Raw genomic sequence first — 8,867 nt, 5'->3', positions numbered from 1 at the left:
CCAATACGTAAAGCTTATTAAAGAGCAGTGATACTATCAAGAGCAGTGGGCGCGTTTCTTCTTTTTTCTCATCTTATTCAACTGTTACCATGCACCTGCAAAAAAGATAGCTCAGATCTGCGAGTGTCTTTTGAATGTGTATTTAAATAATTAAAATAAGACAACTAGACTTTGCTTTTAAGTATTACTTACTAAAGAATTTCTAAATAAAACTGATTAAATGGATTTTAACACACTGTGTGAAACCCTATACCATCATCTTCTACAGGGGTAACTGGCATCCCGGTACTGGCTAAGTTACCTGGTACTTTTAAAAACGCCCCTTTTCTAAAAAACAACATTTCCTGAAATACCTAAAAAAGTGTAAACAGTAGCCATTTATTTCCTTTTATTGTTTATTCGCCTAAGCATGACCTTCACCTTTTTTGTGTCAGCAATTAGACATCGATCTTAGGGGGGGGGGGGGGGGGGGGGGGGGGGGGGGGGGCTGTTACACCCTAGTACCCTACTAATAAACAATTCCCATTAGCCTAAGCCATACTATATTCTATTTTGGTTCTCAATTCAGTTACACTTTTTGTCCTTCTATAGCCTATTTCCCGTGTGTAGCATAACCTATGCCACCATGATGCCCTTTCTATTGAGAGTTGTGGTCCTCTGTAGCTCAATTGGTAGAGCATGGCGCTTGTAACACCAGGGTAGTGGGTTCGATCCCCGAGACCACCCATACATAAAATTGTATGCACACATGACTGTAAGTCGCTTTGGATAAAAGCGTCTGCTAAATGGCATATTATTGTTCCTATTCCTTTTCTGTTTTGCCTCTGATTTTAGGATGGTGCTGTTGCATGTTGTCACACCCTGGCTCTGGGGACTCTATATGTTGAGCCAGGGTGTGTAGATTCTGTGTTCTAGTTCTGTGTTATAGTTCTATGTGTTATATTTCTATGTTGGCCAGATTGGTTCCCAATCAGAGGCAACGAGTGTCAGCTGTTGCTGGTTGTCTCTGATTGGGAACCATATTTAAACAGTCTGTTTCCCTTAGTGTTTGTGGGATCTTGTTTGCGTTTGGTTTGTTCCTTGTTGGTTGTGTTGAACCGTAGGACTGCACGTTTCGTTTTGTTGTTTTGTTGTTCTTATTATCACTGAAGATAATAAAGTTTAAGTATGTTTGCAACTAACGCTGCGCATTAGTCTACTCCGTCTAACGATCGTGACAGAAGATCCCACCATACCAGGACCAAGCAGCGTGTCCAGAAGCAGGCAGCCTGGACGTGGGAGCAAATATTGGATGGGCAGGGGTCCTGGACCTGGGAGGAAATCCAGGCCGGGATGGATCGCCGTCCATGGAGTGAGACGGTAGAGGCGCGACGGAGAGAGGAGCAACGGCGTCAACAGTGTCGTCGTCGGACGGACGAGAGGCAACCCCAAAAAATTTTTAGGGGGGGGCATACGGCATGGGCGACGGGGCAGCAGGAGGCAGCTACAGGGCGTAGTAGGAGGTTAGGTGAGGAGGCCACCAGGTTAAGGGGGCTATTGGTGCAGAGGGAGCAGGAGTTAGTGGTGCAGAGGGTAGAGTTACTGGAGGCGATAAGGGAGAAGGTGAGAATAGAGGCACGGCGAGAGGAACTAGGTAGGCAGCTGAGGGAGCGGAGGGTTATGACGAAACCCAGTCCCGCTCCTCACACCAAGCAAGTGGTGTGCGTCACCAGTCCGGTCCGGCCCGTTCCTGCTCCCCGCACTAAGTTAATGGTGCGCGTCGCCAGTCCGGCCCGACCTGTTCCTGTCCCTCGCACCAAGCCTAGGGTGCGCGTCGCCAGCCTGGCCCAGCCTGTTCCTGTCCCTCGCACCAAGTCTACGGTGCGCGTCGCCAGCCCGGCCCGGCCTGTTCCTGCTCCCCGCACCAAGCCTACGGTGCGCGTCGCCAGCCCGGCCCGGCCTGTTCCTGCTCCACGCACCAAGGCTACGGTGCGCGTCGCCAGCCCGGCCCAGCCTGTTCCTGCTCCCCGCACCAAGCCTACGGTGCGCGTCGCCAGCCCGGTCCGGCCTGTTCCTGCCACTCGCACCAAGCCTACGGTGCGCGTCGCCAGCCCGGCCCGGCCTGTTCCTGCTCCACGCACCAAGCCTACGGTGCGCGTCGCCAGCCCGGCCCGGCCTGTTCCTGCTCCACGCACCAAGCCTACGGTGCGCGTCGCCAGCCCGGCCCGGCCTGTTCCTGCCACTCGCACCAAGCCTACGGTGCGCGTCGCCAGCCCGGCCCGGCCTGTTCCTGCCACTCGCACCAAGCCTACGGTGCGCGTCGCCAGCCCGGCCCGGCCTGTTTCTGCCACTCGCACCAAGCCTACGGTGCGCGTCGCCAGCCCGGCCCGGCCTGTTCCTGCCACTCGCACCAAGCCTACGGTGCGCGTCGCCAGCCCGGCCCGGCCTGTTCCTGCCACTCGCACCAAGCCTACGGTGCGCGTCGCCAGCCCGGCCCGGCCTGTTCCTGCCACTCGCACCAAGCCAGGGGTCCGAGTCGTCAGCCCGGCAAGGCCCGTTCCTGCTCCACGCACCAAGCCAGGGGTGCGCATCGTCAGCCCGGTACGGCCCGTTCCGGCTCCACGCACCAAGCCAGGGGTGCGCATCGTCAGCCCGGTCCGGCCCGTTCCTGCTCCACGCACCAAGCCAGGGGTGCGCATCGTCAGCCCGGTCCGGCCCGTTGCTGCTCCACGCACCAAGCCTGGGGTGCGCATCGTCAGCCCGGTCCGGTCCGTTCCTGCTCCACGCACCAAGCCAGGGGTGCGCGTCGTCAGTCCGGCACAACCCGTGCCTGGGTCACCGGTGCCTGGTCAGGTACCGGTCAGCTGCTCCACACCGGAGCTTAAGCAATCCGCTCCTACGATGTCCAGTCCAGCTCCAGCCAGCGGGGCCAGACCGGACCAGGGGCGCTACGGGGGGATTATTGGAGGGTGGTGGGCAAGCCCGGAGCCGGAACCGCCTCCGAGGAGGAATGCCCACCCAGCCCTCCCCTGGTTTGTCTATGTGGAGGCGCGGTCGCAGTCCGCGCCTTTGGGGGGGGGGGTACTGTCACACCCTGGCTCTGGGGACTCTATATGTTGAGCCAGGGTGTGTAGATTCTATGTGTTTATGTTCTGTGTGGGAGTTCTAGTTGTTGTATTTCTATGTTGGCCAGAGTGGCTCCCAATCAGAGGCAACGAGTGTCAGCTGTTGCTGGTTGTCTCTGATTGGGAGCCATATTTAAACAGTCTGTTTCCCTTAGTGTTTGTGGGATCTTGTTTCCGTTTGGTTTGTTCCTTGTTGGTTGTGTTGAACCATAGGACTGCACGTTTCGTTTTGTTGTTTTGTTGTTCTTATTATCACTGAAGATAATAAAGTTTAAGTATGTTTGCAACTAACGCTGCGCATTGGTCTACTCCGTCTAACGATCGTGACACATGTTCTTTGAAAGTTGTAGGTTGCCCACAATTAGAAGGAAGGAAAAAGGTAAAGACCATTCAGGATTAGACCCACCCGTTGTATAAAACAGAAATAAACAGGAAACAACCCTTATTCCCGGAACTTCATGTAGCCTATAGGTTTAGAATATATGGACAGATAGCTTATAAGTCATGGGCCACCTGCAGCTCCACTTTCTGACACATTGCTGTAATAATTGTTAGCTAAGATACAGTAACGCTACACTAGCTAAATTATTTTGGGGGTTAATATAGAATTGTCTGGTGATGTCATTAAGATCAATAGATAAAATGAAACTGTCCTCGATTTTCAGATGAGTTTCAAAAGAAGAGATATGCATTTTGGTGTAGAATGTCCCACCAGAAGTGACCTTCTCACAGTCATTAACCCGAAAAATACACCACTACCCCTGACACTGCTGCTGAAGAAAATCCTAGGGGAAACACTGTACCTATCCAATCCTTTTTAGATCTGCATAAGTCAGAGCCATCCACAAGGGCCTGGGGGTTAAGGGCTAGAGGTTGTTTCAATGTTTCTGGACAGAGCCAAAGATAACTAGTTCTGATAGCTAGATAGGGGTGGGATGTATTAGGCACTGCCAGGCTAAGGTAGTCTATACAACTGGCACATAATGGCCTTGACAGTAATACCCTGTGAATAGGGGGATGGAGGCGGTCACTTGTTTTCAGGACACTACAGAGCAGGGAGAGGGTTGAAGTTAATAGAAAGAGAGAACAAGGGAGAGAGAGGGAAAGAGAGAGAGAGAGAAGAGAAAGAGACGTCACACAGTGTCTGTCTCTGCATCAACAATTCTCCATCTAAATTATCTGAGCAACAAAACAGAGCTTTGAACCTGGCAGAAGAAAACATCTAGTCTGTATTCAAGACTGCATGTATGCTAATTTGGTTGAATGTTAATGAATTATTTATGTACAAGTAACTGCCAAAATAATGGAAACAATTGAGTAAATGAGCGATACAAAGTAGCCTATATTGACAGCAGGTGCTTCCACACATGTGTGGTTCCTGAGTTAATTAAGCAATTAACATCCCATCATGCTTAGGGTCATAGGATGACAATGCGCCCATCCACAGAGCACCAGTGGTCACTGAATGGTTTGATGAGCATGAAAACGATGTTAACCATATGACATGGTAGTTTCAGTCACCAGATCTCAACCCAATTGAACACTTAGGCTATGAGAGATTCTGGAGCGGTGCCTGAGACAGCGTTTTCCACCACCATCAACAAAACACCAAATTATGGAATTTCTTGTGGAAGAATGGTGTCGCCGGGGGAGAATGACTGCTCCTTCTCATTGAAGGCACGGAAGTTCAAGGCCGACAGCAGTACTGCAGGCATTGTTAGCAGAAAACAGGATCCCCCATTATAGTGAATGGGAAAATGTAAATCTTCATGGTCAATCTTTGTGTAAATAAAACAAAAATTAGAAGATAAGCATGGTACCAATAATTGCTTCTAATACACCAGATGTAGAATCAAAATCATGTTTATTGTCCTACAAGAGGGAAGAGTTCACACCTGAATAGATAAAACAAATATGAAAACACAGAAGAAACAAACAACAGTCAGGGATAAACAGCACCCCCCTGCCCATGGGAGAAATTACATGGAATTGTTCACTATGGTGATAGCCCCCGGGATGAAACTCCTCCTGAAACGCGCAGTACATGCGCCACAGAATTGTCTGATATCTCAGACCTAATGGGAGGAGATCAAAGCAAAGGTGAAGTGGGTGGTCCAGGCGGGCTTTGCGGTGGATAGTGTGATCAATCAAAAGGGAGAGTTGAGCAGTGTGGTGGGAGGGATTAATTTAGATGCCGTTTTTGTGATCTTTAAGAGTTTGTTGCGTTGTGAGACATATTGTGGTAACAAATGCTGCCTAGATGAGTAGTGGTTCAATTATTATTTTTTAGTCATTTTAGCAGTCGCTCTTATCCAGAGCAACTTACAGTTAGTGAGTGCATAATTTTTTTTTCTTCATACTGGCCCCCCGTGGGACACAGCCTAGGATCGAACCCAGGTCTGTAGTGACACCTCAAGCACTGGGATGCAGTGCCTTAGACCGCTGCGCCACTCGGGATGACCCTTAAAAGTGTTCTTACACTATGATTTTGAACATTCAAAGCAACTGGGAAACGTCTATGGCAGGCATTGTTGTCACCTTAGCTTGCTACATAACTTCTGAGTGATAGGAAGCACGAGCACCCACCAATCAGCCTACACCACTTCACACACACCCGTCATTACTATGACAATTAGCGTAGCCATGTCTGCACACACAGTCACTTGTAACTTGCTGTTTGGACAGTCATTAAGGCCTGCAGTGTGAACAAGGCAAATACATGTCCTCACAAATGGAAGGCAGGTGGGAGGAGGCGAGATCAGGTGGGACCATTCTAGCCAATGAGAGGGCAGATACGTGTGTGAACAACGGTCATAGAGATATCTGTGCCATTATAGTGTCTGTGACAGCATGGGCAGCGCCATTAAATTTACATTTACGTCATTTAGCAGACGCTCTTATCCAGTGCGACTTACAGTTAGTGTGTGCATACATATATATATATATATATTTTACATACCCCCGTGGGAATCGAACCCACAACCCTGGCGTTACAAACGCCATGCTCTACCAACTGAGCTACATCCCTGCCGGCCATTCCCTCCCCTATCCTGGACGACGCTGGGCCAATTGTGCGCCGCCCCATGGGTCTCCCGGTCGCGGCCGGCTACGACAGAGCCTGGATTCGAACCAGGATCTCTAGTGGCACAGCGGTCTAAAATACTTTCTATGGAGTTGTGCCTGTTGTCATAGAGATAGATAGAGGACTCATCGTGGCTACAACCCATTTTAGCATGGACATTGCCATTGAGGGATTGCACCATTTAAAAGTAGTTAACTGGGTGGGAATTTGACCACTGCGCCACTCAATGGCTATCTCCATTTTAAAGTAGTCGTTTTCTTCTTAATTCCCACCCAGTTAACTACTTTAAAATGGTGCAATCCCTCAATGGCAATGTCCATGCTAAAATGGGTTATAGCCACGATGAGTCCTCTATCTAGCTCTATGACAACAGGCACAACTCCATAGAAAGTATTTTTTTCAAAGTTGCCGAAATGCCACGTGCGTCCACTTATATCAGTGCATTTGTAACACCCTAACCATTACGAAACTTCTATTCGATCAAATAAGAGCCACGTAGCAAATTAGCAAGTATATTTTTTGTTGACCAAATTCGACACTCTCTCATTGACCTCCATACAAAACTTCCTCACTTCGTGGGCTTATTTTTGTAGACAGATTTTGGGCTGAGTAAAACCTCTCACTTCGCCTCTTCCTCTCTGGCGCTATTGAGTCTTCACATAGAAATGAACGGAGTCACGTCATCGATTGAGTGTCACATCTAGTTACCCCAGCCACAAAGTCAAAATTGGCTATCGTAAAAGTTCATGAAAACAAACATTCGCTTTTTGGTCTTAATTTAAGGTTACGGTTAGGCATAAGGTTAGCAGTGTAGTTAAGTTTAGGGTTAGGTTTAAAATCACATTTTAAGAAAATATATTGTAGAAATAGGCAGGTTTATGACTGTGGTAACTAGTGACAACCCTCCAATAGAGTTCTAGACACTTGTAGAATCTATGCCAAGGTGCATTGAAGCTGTTCTGGCTCATTGTGGCCCAACGCCGTATTAAGACACTTTATGTCGAGGTTCCTTTATTTAGGCAGTTACCTGTATGTGGTCGTTAGCTAGGTGTTATGAAAGCAACCCACTGGGCACACACTGGCTGAATCAACGTTGTTTCCACGCCATTTCGATGAAATTACATTGAACCAATGTGGAATAGACGTTGAATTAACGTCTGTGGCAAGTGGGGGAAAAAACAAAATATCATTGCATAATCATTGTTTAGGTATTTATACGGCATATTGCTAAATTTTTCCTTAATACACTACTTTAAATGCTGTGGAAAGAAAAGTACAAGAGGTTAAACAGACATCACAGCGACCGTGTTCCATGGACAATGTGACAAATAAGTTTCCCCTCAAGACGTGTTTCTATTTATTGAAGACTGAAAAAGCAAAACATGTCTGCCATAATAGATTTGCAACTCAAACGGACATTTAAATGATCATATTAATTATTGTATTCTAGATGAGTGTCTTGCATGCTTAGGTTTGTGTTCTCCTTATAAACTGTCATTATGTTGCTGATTAACTTGTAATTAGCAAAGGAAATTAAGCAGGCAGATTGTTCAGAAATACAAAAGGGCAAAATATGCTTAGTAGGAGGGTAACTGTGTGCTTGTTGTCTTCCTGAGAGTGATAGGGAGTTGAGGCTAGTCCTCTGATAAGTAGAAAAGCATTTCAAGATAACTTTGTAAAAACAGGTCTATACATTATAAGTACAGTACCTCATTCTGTTATACTTTCAAGAGTATGTGGTTGAGGTGGTTCAAAGGAATGTTTACATGTTTAAAAAAAACAACGATTGTATCGGCCTCATAACAGCAGTACACATAATTTGTGTACAGTTGAAGATTAGTTTGACTGGTGTCTGTCTGCATAGACCTTATGATCCCAATGTTTCAGTTTTTTTTTTTTTTTACTAATCCCCAATTCTGCCCATATAACCCCAAAATGTGTGTCAGTGAGAGACAGAGATAGAGAGAACACTAGCATTGCTTTCTGCAAAGCCACTTATTACAGAGAACCAGGGACAAGACAGTTGTCAAGCTTTATGTGCCCTGGCAACCTCAACTTCCTAACTCCTATACTTTGTAAGGATTGTGGTGTGGGGATAATAAAATGCCCAGAGCTTTCTACCCAGTATTGCATAACACAATTGGCCCTTGTAGAATAAATAAAGTATACAACTGAATTGGATTGAATAAACAGGTGTAGAGAAGTTCCATGTTGTACTGGCCTCCTGCTGTCAGTTGAGGTGGTAGAGAGGAGCAGACGGATGTTCATGTAGTACAGTTCAGCACATGGTTCTGCTTTGTTCCCTCACAATGACACGTCAGCCCTGGGAGCACTCTGTTCGCTGTCACTCTTTCTCTACCTCTCACTCTTCTTCACTTGCCTAGAGGTTTGAGGTGTTCTAACCTTCAGCAAATAACTCAAGGGTCCTCAGAATGAGATGGTTGAGAGGAGGAATAGAGAAGGCAAGGGCCTTTTCCTCAATTGGATTAGCTCAACTCCTGTGTCCTCTGCTCCGTCCTCTCTCGCCTCCTTTTGAAAAAGGTCAAAGGTAAATCGAGAGAAAGTGGACGAAAATACATTTGTCTGAAATGAGACTCTCCTCCACTTGTGCATCATCATGCAAATTCCATTTACAGGGGTGGATCCCAAAATAAAATGTGTAAAATTATAAAAACAAAGTT

Source organism: Coregonus lavaretus (assembly GCF_964263955.1).
Source record: "Coregonus lavaretus genome assembly, chromosome: 14".
In the NCBI taxonomy this organism is placed as follows: Eukaryota; Metazoa; Chordata; class Actinopteri; order Salmoniformes; family Salmonidae; genus Coregonus; species Coregonus lavaretus.
This window is presented reverse-complemented; position numbering follows the sequence as displayed.